Source organism: Diabrotica virgifera, chromosome 1 (genome assembly GCF_917563875.1).
Source record: "Diabrotica virgifera virgifera chromosome 1, PGI_DIABVI_V3a".
NCBI lineage: Eukaryota > Metazoa > Arthropoda > Insecta > Coleoptera > Chrysomelidae > Diabrotica > Diabrotica virgifera.
The window spans coordinates 91,193,443-91,214,397 of NC_065443.1; the positions used below are offsets into that span (position 1 = coordinate 91,193,443).

Consider the following 20,955-nt stretch of genomic DNA (forward strand, 5'->3'; position numbering starts at 1 on the left):
GCGGCCTCAGGAATATTTTAAAATTATAAACAATTTTTTGGCTTATAAACAAAGAGAATATCTCGGGAAATATTAAACTAAATTAAATTGTGAAAACGGTATTCGAAAGGCAGCGGCAGGACACTTCTTTTAAAAGAAAAACCGTTTAATTATGACGAGTGGTTCCTGAGATACAACCCGTCAAATTTGACCGAAATTTACGGCAAAGATATAAACAATAGGATCATAATTTTCAAACCGTCACCTTTTTATTCTTGTCCTCTTTCTCCACACCAATTTTCATATCTTTAAAATCCTCATAACATATATGATTATAATAAAAACTATCGATAATACGTGTGAAAATTGCCAAAAATAGCAAAACTCCAATCAAAAATTAGGTTGGAGAAAATGTAACCCTCAAAGTTCAAAATCGGTATACGTTAAAAAAAATGCATTTTCTCGGCTTCCCATGGAGCAATTTCCTTCATTCTTTTTTTGTTCCCAAGTAACTCGAGTAGAGCCATCGAACTAACGCATTATTAAATGTCAAACTTGCTTTTGTTTTGTTATAATAAATTAATTTATTTATTATAACACAATATTTTAATTTGTTTAAATAAAAATTGTTTAAATACTTATACAGCTTTCAAATGAGAATATTTATGTTTTTAACTTTAAAAGGTACACTTGTAGTAAGTTTATCTAAAAAAGCCTACAACTGAAAAAAATATGTAATTTTCTGTTCTTATAAATAAATTAATCTATTATAACAAAACAAAAGCAAGTTTGACATTTAATAATGCGTTAGTTCGATGGCTCTACTCGAGTTATTAGGGAACAAAAAAAGAATGAAGGAAATTGCTCCATGGGAAGCCGAGAAAATGCATTTTGTTAACGTATACCGATTTTGAACTTTGAGGGTTACATTTTCTCCAACCTAATTTTTGATTGGAATTTTGCTATTTTTGGCAATTTTCACACGTATTATCGATAGTTTTTATTATAATAATATATGTTATGAGGATTTTAAAGATATGAAAATTGGTGTGGAGAAAGAGGACAAAAATAAAAAGGTGATGGTTTGAAAATTATGATCCTATTGTTTATATCTTTGCCGTAAATTCCGGTCAACTTTGACGGGTTGTATCTCAGGAACCACTCATCATAATTAAACGTTTTTTCTTTAAAAGAAAGCGTCCTGCCGCTGTCTTTCCAATATCGTTTTCACATTTAATTTAGTTTAATATTTCCCGAGATATTCTATTTGTTTTTAAACCAAAAAATTGTTTATAATTTTAAAATATTCCTGAGGCCGGTTGAATAGTCCAATTTCAATTATGTAAAGTACATTAGATAGGTATAGTGTCTTTTTATGAAAAAATCATACTTAGTTATTCTTATGCATCATAATTATTGTCGTTATTATGGCGACCTAAAATTTTTAATTAACATTTTAATTGTTGCTAAACTGTTCATTCAATTTCCATAGACTTCTGGAATTATAATATATACGGAAAGGGCTTTTACGTTACTAAGTTATTTAATTATTGATTAACAACTACTTATCTAAAAGGTTAGTTGAAAATTAAAGATTTTGTTGGAAAAACCCGCTCTTTCCGGGGAAAGTTTTCGTCGAAGTAAATCGGAAAAAACACGTCTCTATGCAGAATTTAATTGCGGTGAATTTTTATTTGAGTATTTTTGGTCGAAAGTTAAAATCTTTGGAGTTATAGAGCAAAAATTGAAAAAAACACGATTATAAACAAAACACATTTTGTTTATAAAAAAAAGTAGCACACCATCTGCGGACTTTGCATATCTATATTATTATTAATACATACAATAATAAGATTCGATTCCAGCAATAAAATTGCTGGTAAATAACTTTTCCTTGCATTTTGCTAATTAGCCCAGAGTACTTTGGCGTCGTTTAAATTGGTATAATGGTGAAGCGCGTTTCAACACGCGCTTCAACACTTCGTTGGTCCGAACCTTTACGATTATTTCGTCTCCTGAATTATACATATTGCAGGAGACTCCAGGGTGCATTCACCTTATCGAACGTCAATATTATTTTAGATTGTACACCTTTAGGAGCCAACGAGTAGCGGAGAGGTGAGAAGAGATAACGACGCGACCGACGGCATGAATCGGACTCGTCAGAAGAGCAAATAAATCTTTCACATAATATAATAGACAAGACGAAAACGGCGGGTTCGTTGGAAAAAATATTCCCATAAGATTTTTTTGCATAATCACATTTGTAATACACCCCAGAATAAGCTTCACGAAGTCGCCCACGCGAAAAGTGGCCCAAATTTTTTTTTAACAATTTTTTTAATCAAATTGCAAAAATTAATATTTTTGGTCAGTATAAATTTTTGTTGGGTTTTTTGGACCATTTTGGATAAAAAAGATCTCTTGTAATTTTTCCCTAAAGTTGATGGTTTTCGAGTTATCTTCTTCTTTAAGTACCGTGCCCAAATTTTTAGGCGTGGGAAGCTTCCATAACAATTTGCCGATATCGTTCTCGATCTTGTGCGACATGTAACAATTGATCTGCTGATAAGCCAGTCCATTTACGAAGGTTTCGGAGCCATGAATATTTCTTCCGACCAATTCCTCTTTTTCCGTCGATCTTTCCATTGAGTATTAACTGCAGCATCCTGTATCTGCTCCCTCTCATTATATGCCCCAGATATTCAAGTTTTCTCTTTTTATCATCTTGGTTAAATCACCTTCGCCTTGGCCTACTCTGTTTTAAAAATGCGTTTCGCGTTATAAGCAATTTAAAATTTGAAAAACGCGAAAATGGCCATTTTTAAGACTTAATAACTCGGTTAAAAATTATTATTATGAAAGTCAGAAAGTGAGAAAATCAAAGTTTAAAGCCCCCCTACATGATTCTAAAGGAATTTGTGTCATTAATTTATTACTAAGCTGTTATTTTTAATTATTAAGATATTAAGAATAAGCCGTAAGATCGCATTGACGCGGCTGTAAATGTGAGTGCGAGTAAGATTCCCCATTGGACTGCCGAAATGGCATCTCTCTCGCACTCACCATAGACGGCCGCCTAATACGAGCAGGCGCTCATTATTATTACTTAAAAATAACAGCTTAGTAACAAAATAATGTAGCATTCGTTAAAGACAATCGTAATAAAAGTCCGTGTGATGTTTAACAGTTTTAATTAATAAAATAGATAACTAAATTATTGATACTATTAAATTGACGAAATGTAAAAGTGTTTGTGTAATGGCCAAAATCGTAGGTTGTTGCGAGCGGAACGCAGAATCCTGCGTGCAGCGAACTACAAGCCCTGGAGATATCCCAGTAACGAAATCCATAACATTTCAAACGTCCCCAAAATTACTGAGAGGATACTCCCACTGAACAGGAACTTCACAACAAAAATTATCAACGATCCCCAATCCGACTCCTAAAACACTCTAAAATGTTCCTGTTCTTCTTTTTTCCATGTACGCAGCCGAAAGCCCAAACGGAAAAAACTCCATCCACCGTCCATTCTAATGCAATCATGCATTGACGATCTCCCGGCTGAGTATGAAGATATCCTTGAGGCTACCCCGCTAGCCTTCCGCACCCTCCTCATCTAATCCTCATCCTTACCCCGAACAGGGAGAAGTTGGTTTTTTACGGTTTCCCAACTTCATTGCACAATTATACCTGTTCGCCCCAAGAAAATAGCCGCAACTATTTTCTAACATTCGAACGCTCACTGTCCATGCGCTGTCCAAAAACCATCTCCTGACCACCGACGAGGGCCGCTGGCTTGCCAGTTGGCGTACAATGGTTTCTAGGGAGACTGGTCGAGGATAAAGCATGGACAGTACACACATATGTCCATAAGAACCACCACCAACGGTCAAACCTCTTTCTCTGACTTCTGATAGCTGGCTGAACCAACACCGTCCGGCATCGCAGAGCGCCAACACACCTTGCCCCAGAGTTTTTTCGGACTGTTTGCTTTTAAGGCTCACAAGAAACATCCAAGACGAACCCTGAAGAGGACTAACGTCCTAAACGGGGACCATTGTAAATGTAAATCCTTACGAAATAAACAATCCTTACCCTATCCTAAATATTACATTGATGTATGTATGTATGTAACATACACACGGCTCAGTATAGCCGAAAAACTGAAAACTAAACTTTGAAAATTTTGGTTTTTCGACAATTACTCAAAATTTCAACTTACGAATATCGCCAAGAATTGAGCGTTTGTATAAGGACTCTAGACGAATCTAACGGTGTATTGTGGTATTATAATATCACCCTGTACAAAATATGTTTAAAACTCATTCAAAGTCATTAATCCATGTAGTATCTGTTCTTGTATCAATAACCGCAAGTAACATTGAATTGTCATGTTTTGTTATTATTTAAATGTGTATATAAATATTAACTCGGTGGAGAAAGATTATTGTACTCAGTATTTAATTAATGTAAGGTAGGTCGCTACTGATATATGTAAACAGATTGTTATGGTTAGTCATTGATGGAGTTGAGTGTAAATAATATAATGTATTTGAACTAAGAAGAGAGTTTTAATTAATTACGACCTAGAAGACAGTAACATCACACTATTTAATACATGGCTGATCCTGCAGACTAGAGGAGGTCTTCTGAAAGGAGCAGGGATGGCGGCACCAGCTTGGAAACGGAGACGGCGAAGATGGACCAGGACGAAGATGGACAGGAAACCCAGTAAAAAGACAAAGTGATAAAATGTAAGTAAGAATGTCTATCTTTATTAAAAATGCTTCCCTCGTTTTTATATTATTATTGAATATTGAATATTTATCTTTGCTGATTTTTGATAATTTATGAAGTATCGATTTTTTTTAAGAATATCTATGAATTTTGAAACATGAAGTGATTTTTGAATTGAATATTTTTATCGAAGTTTATTATATATGCTTTTATTGAATTTTGAATTTTATCGAATTTATTTGAAAAATCTCTATCCGATTTCTATTTCTAGTACGGTTATTTTTGAATATTTTATGGAATATCGAATTTTTCCAAAAATTTCTATCGAAGTTTGAGATATAAACTTATTTTGAATATTTTTATCTAACTTTTGCAGATGCTATTTTTTTATTGACGAATGTGTATACTATTATTGAATTTTTATTAGCCAGTTGTTTTTATTATTGATATTTATTGATTCTATAGATACATTTTAATCGATTTTGTGTTAAATTTTGTATGATATGAACCTGAATTAATAATTTTTGTGTGATTAATGATATATAAATGATTTTTTTAATGAATAATGATTAGTGATGACATACGTTGATATAAGAGCTTTAAGACAAACATTGCTATAAGCAAGAGATATATTTTTAACGAACCGACCTGAAGAGTCGAGATAAAGAATCTGGAGGACTATATAGATAAGAAGAAGAACTAACATTATTATAAGCTAAATATTATGAGGCAACTAGAGACAATAAGAAACCCACTGCTCTTGTCAAATTAGGAAGGTACTAATGATTTATAGAAGCTGAACGCTTATTAGAGACCCACTCTGTGTTTTGAAGGGTACCTATTTTATTCATGATTATTCGTGAATAAACAACGGCCTCAAAGCAAGGGATTGAGGTTGTGATATTTTTAGAAGAATTTGAACCGCATAAAATACCTATTTCGTGTTTTGAGTTAACTATACCACCTAAATGGTGCGTACAGATCAGGGCGAAAATTCGGGTTAATATTGGCGGAGAACTAAGACATCCGAGTGAAACCTCTTTTATTAAGGTAAAACGAAGGTATCGGAGCTAGTATATGAAGTGATGATTATGATGTTATATGAAATGATACATGAGATAAATGATATATGATTGTTATATGAAATATGTATAGGAAGATGAATTATGTGCACTGTAGAAGTGTTATATGTGGAGAAAAATGAAAAAATATATAGTGTAGTACCAGACAAGAAGAAGAAGAGAAAAAAAGAGAATTTTTAATAAAATATGTGGGAAAAATGAAAGAAGAAACATAAAAAATGCCAAAATAAACAAGCAAAATTAAGAAGATACTAAGCAAATAAGTAGCTAATCATTGAATTTTTGTCTAAGAATTAAAGTTGTAATTTTTTTTTCTAAAGTAACGTAAATTATAAATAACTCATTTTTAAATGCATATAATGAATTCAGGTTAAATTTTCGTGGAAAATGGAAGTGTTTGAATTAAGGATAGACAATACCTTACAATAGTGTTAGTAGATAGTAAGCAAAGGGACACAAAAAGTGAAGTTCTTAGAGAGATTAAATCTTTATTATAGGTACAACAGAGTTATTAGAAGTTTTTTTAGAGACACATATTAAAAGTTTTAGAGAGATTACATTTCTATTATAGGTACAATATTTTAAAGTTAGTAAGGCGTATATAAATAAATCAAAATAAGACTGAAATAATAAGATGAAATAGTAAAGTAACGTTAAATTCTTTTTTTATATACCATTTAATAGAAGTTTAGGTAATATTTAGCTTAGCTTAGGAAGTATTAAAGTCGAGATTTTATTACAATTAGATTAGTTACGGCTTATAGGCACTAAAAGACTATTTAAAAGTTAGGATCAATTTCATTCACTGTGGACACTGTTTTGATGAAGTGAATTAGTGAACGGGAAAAAGGACGAAAAGACACGACGTGAAAGTACGTGAACTAGTGATAGGTTATAAAATACCAGTTTAGTTTAGGGAAAAATTGATTGATCTGAAACGTACCATGTTACAGTTAGTTAGGATAGTTAGGAAAGTTAATTTTTGAAAATAGTATTAGGTAATCATAAACACTCTGTGAAAGGGAAAGAGGGATATACACTCAGATATTCTTCTTCTCTTCTTAGGACCTTCTTTTTTTTTAAAAAAAAGGCGATGATAGACAATCAATCTTATTTTAAAAATATGTAATTTTAACAAAACGGGGAGGTGTGGTATTATAATATCACCCTGTACAAAAGATGTGTTATTCAAAGAAAAACATATATCATTCATCGTTCGCCCTTGACCAAGGCCGAGCGTGAGGTTGCGAGAGTTCATCATGTATATAAGTGAACGCCCGATGATACGGATCATCGTTATCGTTATAATTATATTATTGTACGTAGAATTGCGAAATGGTTTGGCTGATATAATGTTATTGTTTATAATACACTTCAAAGACTTGTAAATAAAGTATGTTGTAGCAGATGAAGCAGTAATTATTTAAATAAGGACTATAAGGGTTAATTGTATACCAACCCTTCAACATTCCTTACAGTATACCTTATATCCGGGAAAATTCGAATTTTGAAGTTATAGGCTTCATAAATATGATCAAATCTATTTCTTATGGGAAAAACGGTTTATAAAGCTCAATAATTCCTGTAATAGCTTCAGTTATCATACTTAACCTTAGGTGCATAAGATACGGCTTGTCAATAGGTTTCAAACTCATGTTTAGTGAACAAAATCGGTTAAGCCGTTTAGAAGTTATTAAGCTACAAAAGTATAGTCCAATTAACGATAATTCCCTAAATGGTTTATGTAGTTGTAGTGGTTAAGACGCTAATTTGATCTGGCAACGCGCAATCCAAGTTCATTTACCGGTCATCCCAATATTTTTTTCAATCTACTTCGAATAAAAAAATCTAGTGTACATTCGATGGACACTAGATCATTTGGGAGATAATGCGACAAAGGCGACCATTTATAAAGCTTAACGTGTAATCGAGAAACATTGCATCCAACTTTATACATTTAATTTATAAATAACTTTGAAAAACTCCTGATACAAGAATAAGAAACCGCTAAACGCCGTAAAAATGAGTGGCGCATACAATATTCCAGCTACAGAAGATCTGATATGAATATTACGTGGCGCGAAAATGTATTTTCATTTTGATGCAAAACAAAATTCTAGTTTTATTTTAAAAGATTTTTTCATAATATATTTGCTAAATTTGAAGAAAATGCGCCACAAAAGAGTTTCACAATTCAAACTGTATCAAAGTTACTCTTTTGTGGTGCGTTTTACTTCAAATTGGGCAAATATTATGAAAAAATCTTTTAAACTAAAACTAGAATTTTGTTTTGCATCAAAATGAAAATACATTTTAGCGCCACGTAATATTCATATCAGATCTTTTGTAGCTGGAATATTGTATGCGCCACTCATTTTTACGGCGTTTAGCGGTTTTTTATTCTTGTAGATAATAAATATCATCCTTTCTATCTGGGTGGTTGTTTTTGATATGTCCAATTTTTACCAAAATGAGATTATTTTCTTGATATGTTATTTAGTAACATTTCTTCAAGTTGGTAGAGTTTGGTATGTCTATGATGAAGGTAAAACTCCTAAAAATGAGAATGACCATATTATATTATGATATATGTTCACTGTACTGATTGGGTAGGTACTGATTAGGTAGGTTATATATTATGTACCTAACTTGATTTTTATGTTGAAATGTGAAATATGTCCATTTACTTTTCGTTCTTGGGTTGGCCAAACCTGATGAACTATTTGTGTGTATTCTGAAGAAAAATCATAAAAAAAAGAATGTGTGTGTACTTTTGTACGCACGTAAGAAGTTATACTTCTACTACATATTATGTGATTTTTAAGACAATACCAAAAATTTTAAAAAATTAAAGTATAAAACGCACACAAACACATTGAAAAATGCCACAAAGAAAAATTATTTATGAACGATAATAATTGTTGGCAAAAATTTTAAATACGCATTCTCTGAAAAAAAAAAATTATATAAAAAATATACTTACAATCATAAAATGGAAAAAAAAATAAAAAAAATAAAAACTTGCATCGGGAATCGAAGCCGTGAACTTCATGCCGCTTTGATTCGTAATCGAAGCCTAGACTCACTCGTCCAATCCCACATTATTTCTCATGTGGAAAAATAGGGTAACTGAACGTTTTACTGTTTGACAGTTGTTTTAAATATATGTAATTAAATTATGTAGTTCAAATCTTGTGGAAGAAAATATTAAATAACAAAACAGTAAGAAAACAATATATTAGATGAAAATTGGTAGAACTTTTGTTGGTAATCAAATTAAGTATGTAAATCAAAGCATTACATACCTACTAGATAAATAAATCTACGCCAAAATATCATAATTTAAAAATAAAAATCGGACCCAATTTGGGATTTCTCTCTAAAATCCCCATTCTTGAGAAAATAAATGTATGTATTCCAACCTAATCCAAATGTTTAATTACAATATGATTATAATAAAAACTACTTACCAAATTAGAATGAGTTTTCCTTGTCCAAAATAGTCCAAAAGTCCAAAAATATAGGTATATGAAAACTATTTAAAAAGGCAGTATAACTATTAACTAACTTTGTTTCTTTTCACACAAATTTCAAAACGCAACAACCATAAATAATCAAACTACACTAGGCTCGCTTTCAAGATGCAGTAGAAAATAAACAAACCAAGACACGTTAAATGCTACTAGGAGCACTTCCGAATCATAATTTACAATGTATAAACTTTGGAAATCATGATTTGGAATGTACAATGTATATACATTGTAAATTATGATCCGGTTGTGCTCCTAGTGTCATTTAACGTGTCTTGGTTTGTTTATTTCTATTTCTACTGCATCTTGAAAGCGAACCTAGTGTACAGCTGTGCCACAGCCGCCATTTGGAATAATTTTTGACATGTCATTTGAACATCCAATCAGAACAAAGTTATAATGCGCATGCGCCGGGCTGATAGGTTTTAACATATAAAAATTCACCCTCTATCGCTGGTAAAGAAGTATAACTTCAAAAGATATTCATTAAACAATTATTATCTAATACCAGTTAATAAATTTCGTTACACCGGTAATGTGGCAAGTTGAAAATCACATTGTTAACTTGATTTGCAAACTTTAAGAATTTATAGGGTCTTTCAAATGGTAGGGGAGCAAAGTATGCTAAATGTGCAGTCACTCGAGTGTTATGGGGACCTATTGGGTTGTGAAGAGTAGGTAGTAAAACCAAAAAAGTTAATTAAAGTTTTCCATCTTAGTGAGGACTTTCCATTTTTAATTTAATTTTTTATTTCCAACAATAATTTTTTCAGATTGTAGCGCCATTTATGCATAATTCTAAAAAATGTCTCGAAAAAAAGTTATTTATTTTTACGTATTGAATCCAAATCTGCAATAAAAAATGGAATGAATAAAAAAGAATGTGTGTACTTTGTACGCACGTAAGAAGTTATACTTCTATTATATGATTTCAACGAAATCAATATACTTTAAACAGTTTCTCTACTACTTTCCAAAAATTTTTATTAAAACAATACCAAAAATTAAAAAAATAAATGAATAAAACACACACAAACACATTGAAAAATGCCACAAATGATTTCTGAACAATAATATTGTTGCCAAAAATTTTAATTAAAAACTTATTTTCTGAAAAAAATTATATAATAATATACTTACAACCATAAAATCTATATAAAAAAAAATAAAAAAATGATATAACTTGCATTGGGCTTGAATCTACTTCCCGTGTATCCCGCCGTACGAGAGTCGAAGCGATTTCAAACTGCACCACCTTCGCGTATACGTCATGTGGGAATATACACAAACTGAACAACTTTTTAACATTTTGTTTATATGAATTTTTATTAGTTTGATTTTTGTCGAATTAAAATACAACAATATATAGAGTAAGAAAACGATACATTAGATGAAAATTTGTAGAAAGTTTGTTCGTAATCAGATTATGTAAATTAAAGCATTGCATACTAGGGGTATAGCATAGCAAGTACTAGGTAAGTACATTATTTTTTTTTTACATTTTCCCAATAGGTATGAAGATAATTTTTTATTGGAATACAACTGAAACATTTAGAATTACGTACCTGTGGCTTTTCAAAACTATTTAAAAAGTCACTATAATTATAAATTTGATTTTATTTCTGTCCTCACAAAATAAAAACTAATATATTATACAACATTTTTGTTTACCGATAACCTCCATATTGAACAATTATTGACAGATCATTTCAACACCCAATCAGAGCCCGTATAAAGACTAATACCAAACTGTCGGTGTGCGCATGCGCGCAGATCAATATAAATTCACCCTCAATCTCAATCGCGCCTAAAGCAGTATAACTTCAAAAAACATAAAGGTATAATGCAGCCGACATGTATATGAATAGTTATTTTGGGCATAATCCACTCTCTAATAAATAAGATGTTTTTAGTTATTATTAGTAAAGATGACATCAACTTTGTACGTCTTTTGTCTGTAATGGAGAAATGACAATAAAGGGCAAACATAAATTTTTACTTTGTGTTTTAAAAGGCGACCGTCCCGCTGACGCTACATTATTCTATATACAAAGGTCATCTTAATGTGATTTAAACACCGAACAATTGTTAGTTGGATTTTAAAATATAAAGAACAACATTTATTATGATATCCATTTTAAAGGAAAATACAATATGAAATTATAACAGAATATCATAATACAATTAACTACTTTGATTGGGAAATAAGCCACAATTAAATTGAAAAAATAATTGTATTAACCCTTAAACGCCCAACCTTTTACAGGTTCCATGTACGCCCAAGGGTGGGTAAAAAATGTCCACCTCGAAAATAGCTACTATATTTATTGAGAGTTGTTAGAAATGGATTAAACTTAAGATTTTTATGCTTAATAAACACAGCATCTTTTAAAATACTAATATAAACAATTTGCAAACCTTACAACAAAATTACAATGTACATCCAAATTAACATACCAGTAAAAGCCATTAATTCAGATTTGTCGATTTTCTCCACATTCTTCCTTTCAGCCTCCTCATTGGCGGATAATTATGTCGATAATGTAATTATACGTCGATAATTATATGGATTATGTTCCTAATAACGAAAATATATAGAGGAACCTTTAGTAACAAGTTTTACCAAGGGTGTACTTTTCATGCCCGTCCATATTTAACTCAAGATATTACTTTTATTTTCAAAAACATCGGTGAAACCAAATTAACATTCGATAAAGGGCTGCATTTTTAACAATAAATAATTTTTGAAAAATTTTTAAACACGTAATAAATATGTTACAAGGGAATACGCATTAGGTGGACATTTTTTACCCATCCTTGGGCGTTTAAGGGTTAACGTTTCGACGCCCAAATCGGGTGTCGTCAAAATACAAAATATTACTAAATTTAACAAAAATGATGTTGCTTAGTAAAAAATTCTTCTAATAATTTATTTAATCTGACTCATTTATAGGGGTCGACAAGACAAGAATTCTTGTCTTGACAACAACTTCTTGTCTTGTCTTGAAAAAAAAAAATCAAGAAATTTAGAAAAATCTTGTCTTGACGTTTTCTTGACATCTTATATCTTGTCTCGACTCAAGAAATTTCAAGATCTTGAAATTTCTTGATTACTCGGTCCGGTGATTCCCCGGCAACTTTTTTATTGCGTTGCGTGCTAACACGGAATCCACTTCCACTAGGGGAGTCCCCGATCTGCATTTGTTTTCGGACGAACGCAAAATTTGTGTGTAGTTGCATGTTTAAAATAAGCATTTTGTATGCTTCGCACATATATTCTAAACTTAGATGTTCAGGATTCAATAAGAATTATTGAACCAAATCGAAATAGTTTAGATATAGAAAGGGATTTTGATTATTTGGAGGATGAGATCGAAGTAGAAAATCATATAAATGATACTGCTTTAGATTTCAACTCTCCTGTAAGTAAAATTAAATACCTTGTCAAAAAAGATCAAAATACTCAAGGCAAATGCAACTTAAACTTAACGGTGCTTGCAAGGCCATAAATAATTTTAAGATGACTATGCCAAAATTAGATGTGGCTACAAAACGGCATTCAACTTTCGAGATGCTAACATGGGATTTGAGTGTAAAAACTGCTTTAACTATATTTTGCGACAACATCAAAAATCTAAATATGTAATTGCAAAATATTAGATAAAGAATGGGTTCTGATCAGTAAATTTTGTCAGTATCTGAGAAGCTTTAAAACACTTCCTTCAATACTCGAAAGGTAAATATATTGCACACTCCCACTGGTGATAATTGGAGTAAACTTACGTTTAGACAAACTGGAAATATTGGGCTGATGAACTTGATAATAAAATTGATAGAGACGCTACCGATGAGCAATTTTAATTTACCACATTCAAGCTACGAGAGATAAAATACTGAAACACTATAACGAAACTAATTGGATATACTGATAGTTCTTATTTTTGATCCTCGGCATAAAATAGAGGCATTTTCCACTTCATCTTGGGAAAGCTTCTACAATCAGAGGCATTAAAAAAATTGAAGAAATATTTAAAGCTAACTACTTTTGATCCCAACTAAATCTCAGAATGTTTTACAGAATCCAATACCAGAGCCAGCACTTAGTCTGAGAAAAGAAGATAACGAATTTGATGTAGATATTACTTATAGGCCATTCCACGAATATACGACTGTTTTGGATTATTGCGACAACGAATAATTTAGTGTCCAACATAAGAAGTACTTAAGTAAATGGCTCCAATAATTATTCCAGCAAGCAACAATGTAATTTGCAATTTACTTTCGTTCTTCATATTTTGCACAGTAAAATATTCGTTGTCGAGATAATCCAGAAAAGTCGTATATACGTGGAATAGCGCATACCTATTTAAGAAAGCTGATCATGATAACTTCAATCTTTCATTAATTATTATTTTTAACTTACATTTTTGTAAATCGTTTTAGCAAAAAAAGTGTTCAATAACTTAAAATATGTTATGTTAAAATAATGTTATATTTTTCACAAGTAAATACGGTTTAGAGTTTTCATTATTAGTCAAGATATTTCAAGATTTCTTGTTTTCCTGACAATAAATCTTGGTATTGACATACAATTTATTGTCTTGTCTTGAAATCTATAATTACTTCTTGTCTTGATCTTGTCTTGAAATCAAGACAAGATCTTGAAATTTTCAAGAAGTTGGCGACCCCTACTCATTTATATCGGCAATTCATTTTTTTCCTGGTTTTCCCTCGTGATTTACTATGGAATCTCTAACACGAGAATTTTACTGTCACCGTTGCATTTTGTTGTCTTTTTAAAGACAGATCACATGATATGGTTTTTTTGTGGCGGATATTCTTGGGATGGGGTTGATTTCATGTAGTCGAATGAACTATCTTTCAGTAAAGTCGTCCCAGGAACGCAACTCATAAATATTGACAATATCATTTTAAAGTCTTCTACTTTAAAATGTATAATATATGTCTAACTTGCCGATATAAATGAGTCAGATTAAATAAATTATTAGAAGAATTTTTTACTAAGCAACAATATTTTTCGTTTTGATTAAATACTGTCTTCCTCCATCCTCCGATAGCACTATTTCTAGGTCTACCTATTGCCTGTATAGATTGTCGATATAAATTAAAATAATTTATATCGCAGTATGGATAGAACGCCCTCTAACGGGGAATAAGCGAAATGAATTTCGACTCAATTCAAGCTTTCTGCTTAACCCAGGTATAACATACCAAAAGGCATCGCCAGGAAAACATTCCACTTTGCGGTTCAGAGAGCCCATATGAAACGAGTCTTTGTACTCTATGCAGAGTATGGCATTAACAAAATAAGAAAATCTACGGTTTCGTTTTGATTAAAATCTGTCTTCCTCCATCCCCCGATAGCACTATTTCTGGGTCTACCTGTTGTCAAGGAGGATCTAAGGAAGACAGATTTTTACCATTCCGATCGTAGATAATCAAAACGAAACCGTAGATTTTCTTATTTTGTTAATGCCATACTCTGCATAGAGTACAAAGACTCGTTTCATATGGGCTCTCTGAACCGCAAAGTGGAATGTTTTCCTGGCGGTGCCTTTTGGTATGTTATACCTGGGTTAAGCAGAAAGCTTGAATTGAGTCGAAATTCATTTCGCTTATTCCCCGTTAGAGGGCGTTCTATCCATACTGCGATATAAATTATTTTAATTTATATCGACAATCTACGGTCGGAATGGTAAAAATCTGTCTTCCTTAGAGCCTCCTTGACAACAGGTAGACCTAGAAATAGTGCTATCGGGGGATGGAGGAAGACAGATTTTAATCAAAACGAAACCGTAGATTTTCTTATTTTGTTAATGCCATACTCTGCATAGAGTACAAAGACTTGTTTCATATGGGCTCTCTGAACCGCAAAGTGGAATGTTTTCCTGGCGGTGCCTTTTGGTATGTTATACCTAGGTTAAGCAGAAAGCTTGAATTGAGTCGAAATTCATTTCGCAACAACATTTTTGTTTAATTTAGTAATCTTTGTATTTTGACATCGACACCCTTTTTGGCCGTCGAAACGTTAATAAAAAAATATTTTTTCAATTTAATTGTGGCTGATTTCCCAATCAAAATAGTTAGTTTTATAAAAATGCCACAAGGAAATAGCCTCAGAACATCATAATACAGTATAAAAATACGTCTGTTTCATCGTTATTGATGATTTTGTAATAAATGTCCTGAAATTAAAGAAGATAGACTACAATGACCTCAGGATCATATCTAATTTATACTAAGTATAAGCAGTGAGCAAAAGTACGTGTTAATGAAGAGCTGTCAGAGGAAATTAAAATTAGACGTGGGGTGAGACAGGGATCCGTATTGCCGCCAGTTTTCTTTAATGCCTACTCGGAAGAGATCCTCTTGAGGGTGAAACAGCTGGAATAAAGGTGAAAGGAGTTCCCATTAACAATATTAGATATGCGGATGACACTGTTGTCTTAGCCGAAAATATTGAAGATCTTCAGAGACTGATCAACAGAATAGCGATGTATAGCCAAGAATACGGTCTAACAATAAACATCAAGAAGACAACATTTATGAGAATATCTAAAACTCAAAGAAATAACGAGAATCTCCTCATAAACGGAACCAATGTCGAACGAGTAGACCAATATGCATATCTTGGAACAATGATCAACCCCACAAATGATTACTTCAAGGAGATTAAAATTAGAATAGAAAAGGCTAGAGCGAATTTTAAAAAAATAATAATAGTGCTTTGCACAAGAGATCTAAAGCTAGAACTAAGAGTAAGGTTGGCTAGGTGCTACGTTTTCTCGACTCTGTTTTACGGAATGGAAGCTTGGACCTTGATTGCGGAATAAATGAAAAAACTTGAATCATTTGAGGTGTGAGTATATAGAAGAATTCTGAAAATATCATGGACAGAACACGTCACAAACAAAGAGGTTCTAAGAAAGATGAATAAAAAAATGGAAGTCTTAAATACAATCAAAACCAGAAAATTGGAATATCTCGGACATATTACAAAGAGAGAAGAGCTTTTTGAAGACAAAGAGAGAACAGAAGCACCAAAAGAATTTAAAGATTATACTGGACCTGCCATTATACGAGAAGAAGTCGAATATGCAATGAAACAAGCTAAAAGTGGTAAATCTCCCGGGCCTGATGAAGTTCCTATCGAATTACTCAAAATTGTGGATACTGAATCTATTGACCTTCTTTTGGATTTATTTAATACCATATATATATATAACAGGTATAATATTTATAGAATGGGTCCAATCGACATTTATACTGCTTCCCAAAAAAGCCAATGCAAAGGAGTGCAATGAACATCGCACCATAGCCTTAATGAGTCATGTCTTGAAATTGTTTTTAAAAGTGATTCACAATAAAACACATAAGAAATTAGACGAAGGCATAAGTGATACACAAATGGGATTTAGGAAAGGTCTGGGAACACGGGACGCACTGTTTGCAGTAAGTGTTCTTTCGCAGAGATGCCTAGATATGAATCAGGAAGTATATGCCTGTTTCATTGATTTTGAGAAGGCATATAATCGTCTCAAAGAAATTTTGTTAAATAAAAACATAGACAGTAGAGACATTAGAATTACATGTAATCTCTATTGGAATCAAACAGCAAAAGTGAAAGTTGAAAATGAACTGACTGAGGATATCCAGATTCGTCGTGGGGTGCGCCAAGGGTGTATTTTATCACCATTGTTATTTAATTTATATAGTGAAGCCATCTCAGAATTAGCGTTGGCCGAAGTCAATGAGGGCCTAATAATAAACGGTGAGCCACTTAATAACATAAGATATGCTGACGATACCGTACATCTAGCGGGAACACTGGAAGAATTGCAACACCTTGCTCAACAACTAAATATACATTGCAACGATTATGGACTAAAAATAAATTTGAAGAAAACCAAGTTCATGGTATTTACAAAAGCACAAAACATCAGAGTTAGACTAGTACTTGATAATACAGAAATTGAGCAAATTTCTTCGTACAAATACCTTGGAGCATGGATCACAGAAGATACTGATCAGACAAAAGAAATAAGATGCCGCATTGAAATTGCACGATCCATTTTTAACAAAATGAGGAAACTTTTCTGTAGTCGCAATATCAATATAACGCTCCGGATAAGAATGCTTCGTTGTTATATTTTCTCCACCCTTTTGTATGGGGTTGAGGCATGGACACTAAAACAATCCAACATTAAAAACCTGGAAGCATTCGAAATGTGGTGTTATAGACGTATTCTGAAAATATCATGGACAGATCGTAAAACAAACGCACAAGTGCTCGAACAACAAGGAAAACAATGCGAAGTTTTAAATTCGGAAGGACGATAAAATCGGGAAGTTGGAATACTTGGGGCACATCATGGGAGGTGAAAAATACGAACTATTAAGGAATATAATGCAGGGCAAAATCAAAGGCAGAAGAAGCGTAGGAAGACGTAAAATCTCGTGGCTACGCAATCTCCGTGAATGGTTTGGATGCAGCTCAATTGAACTATTCCGGCGCGTAACCAACAAAATTATAATTGCCAGAATGATTTCCAATCTCCGATAGGAGCGAAACTTTAAGAAGAAGAAGGACATATTACACGTGGAGAGAGATACAACTTGCTCCAATTGGTTATACAGGGAAATATTTAAGGAAAGAGAAGCAAAAGAAGACGCATAATATCGTGGCTGCGCAACCTGAGAGAATGGTATGGATATACATCAAATGAACTTTTCAAAGCAGCCGTCTCCAAAGTCCGAATAGCTATGATGATTGCCGACCTCCGTCGCGGAGATGGCACTTGAAGAAGAAGAAAGCATTGAGGTTATGGACCCACCAGAAATGTACAATATTATCTAACCAACCAAAATCATCTCTCATTATTATATCTGAAATATTTGAACCTTGACACACGATGAAATCCAATACAAAACAGTTCGTGGCCCAAATTTGTTGTTTATGGAGCAGAAATTTAATGGAATGATTTCACATTGAAACAGAATATAAACTAAATAATTAAACAGAAACAGAGAGTTTGAAAACAAAAACACAGTTGTTGTGTTTTAAAGTTCAAGGGAAGAATGTGGGTGGGTTTAAAATTAATTGTAAATACACCAGAAGGATAATGAAAGCTTTTTAATAGAGTATGCTTTGTTGGCGTTTACTTTTATTTTTAATTAATGTATTAGCTACAGAGTAATAGAGTATTTAGTCTCTGTTTAGGATTTAATAATTCTATTCAGGGGTTATGATTGCTGTGTCTGTTTTGTTATGTACCGGTTGTCCCAATAAGAATGGCTCTTTTTTCTTTTTGCTGATGATACCAGTATCACTTGGAGCAACTCAACTATTGCATCTCTTCATGAAACTATAACTTCGGATCTACTGACGATAAAGACCTGGTCTGACTCTAATTTACTCTCTTTTAACGTAAATAAAACAGTAGCATTATCCTATAAAGGAGCTCTTCAACCTTTGCCTCTTAATAACAGCCAGATCAGTATCGTTGATTCTGTAAAATTTCTTGGTATTTTTTTAGACAGCAACCTCAAATGGACCCTTCATATCGATTCGTTAAGTAAGAAACTCGCCTCAGCTTGCTATGCAATAAGATCTGTCTCAAGGGAACTCAATTTAGCATCTTCTAAAATAACATATTTTTCGTTGTTCGAGTCTCATCTTCGATATGGTCTTCCTTTTTGGGGTTCTAGTACAGCTGCTCAATTTAATGTCATTTTTAGATTGCAAAAAAGGGCAATAAGATATCTGTTTGGCCTCAGAAGATCTACACATTGCAGAAGTTACTTCAGAGATCACGAAATTTTAACACTTCCATCTTTATATATTCTAGAAACGGTTTGTTTAATTCGTAAACATCTTCATGTCTTTCCATCAAGGCCCAATCATCTTTATTCCACCAGAAATTTAATCTTTGATATTTATTTACTGATTCCATCCACTGAGTTAGTAAAGAAATCTATATTATATTCCGCAAAGGAACTGTAGAATCATCTTCCGTTACAACTTAAATCTGCAACATCTTTCCCTAAGTTCCGTAAAATGACAAAAGTCTATCTATCCAAAAGACCATTTTATTCAATAGAAGAATTTCTCAATGAATAACTAAGAAAATTGGGTTTCATACGCAGTAGCATAAATTTGTCAGTTCCTTATGTTGTACCTATTTTATTTTATTTGTTGTATGTTCAATTTGCAATTTATATAAATTTTGCAATAAATTGTTTTTGTCTTGGCTTTTATATTTTATACTGTATATTATTGACGATTTATCTAATTTTAGTAAATTGTAGCTGTTATTTGTTATTTATATTATGTTTTTCTTTTGACTGTACGTAAGCTTTGTCCACAAAATTGTAAAAATTTTCAGTGGCAATAAAGCATATTTCTATTCTATTCTATACTCTCGGCCATATCTCAGGAACCGTTTATAGTACAGCTTTGCGAAAAAAATATCTATAACAAAAGTCGCCTCGGGAAAAGCCTGGAAATTATTTTCATAATTGTAGGTCCACCGCTAGAGGGCGTAATTGAATATCAAAAATAAAAAATCAAAATTTTACAAAATTTACCTAATGAAAGGGCACTGAAAATCCAATCATCGTAATCTTCATAAAATTCTGCGCATATTTTATTTCACAAGTTTAAGTCTACCTTTCGAAATAATAGGTGGGGGTGAAAGGGAACCTTCTTATGAAAAAATGACTGTAAGTCCGGTTCTGTTAAATCGAATTTTGCATACTTGGTCTTGTTGAAAACAGCCCTTTTTGGTCAATGTAAGTGTCTTATTTTCGAAATAGCCCAATAAGTAATATGCAAGCTAGGAGGCGTTATTTAATAATTTTCAGAAATCTAGGTTTCAGAAACCTGGGTAGATAGAGTTACGAACAACGACGTACTGAGAAGAATAGGTAAAGAGAAGGAAGTTGAACTTACCATTGAAGAAAGAAAACTACAGTATCACGGACATGTGATGCGGCGCGAGAAGTATGGCATCCTGCGACTCATAATGCAAGGAAAAATAGATGGCAGAAGAAGCATCGGAAGAAGACGAATTTCATGGCTGAAGAACCTGAGAGAATGGTTTGGATGCAGCTCAAAACAACTATTTAGAGCGACTGCCTCAAACATACATTAAAATAGCTATGATGATTGCCAACCTCGCTAGCGGAGATGGCACCTGAAGAAGAAGAAGAAGAAGTAATCTAGTTTTCTTTGGAAAACATGAAATACAAGTATGCATTTTTAATCATGTATTACAAAATTAGACCAAATTAGCAACATAATACCGAAAACCGCATGTCGATACCTTTTCTCGATCTCGAGATATCTTATGAAACGTGTAAATTTTAAACAACTGTTATTGTCACCGGTAAACAAAGTTAAGGAAAAATAGTGTGCTATGGAAAAAACAAAGAAACATTTTCCAGATGTAAACGTATACAATTAATTAAAACAACAATGAGACAAACAACACTATAAAATATAACAAAGAAATAAAAGCAACTACTTACTTAGTGACGACCTAAATATTCAAGTTGTTGCCCATCATTTTCGATTCAAACATTTACTCTTTCAAGAGTAGATT

General features: G+C 32.5%; 1 protein-coding gene across 1 annotated transcript in view; it reads right to left on the minus strand.

Annotated features, from left to right (window-relative positions):
• Positions 1 to 20,955, minus strand: part of LOC114333100 (synaptotagmin-12) — a 175,515-nt gene that overhangs the window by 145,044 nt on the left and 9,516 nt on the right. The gene's annotated exons all lie outside the window — the stretch shown is intronic.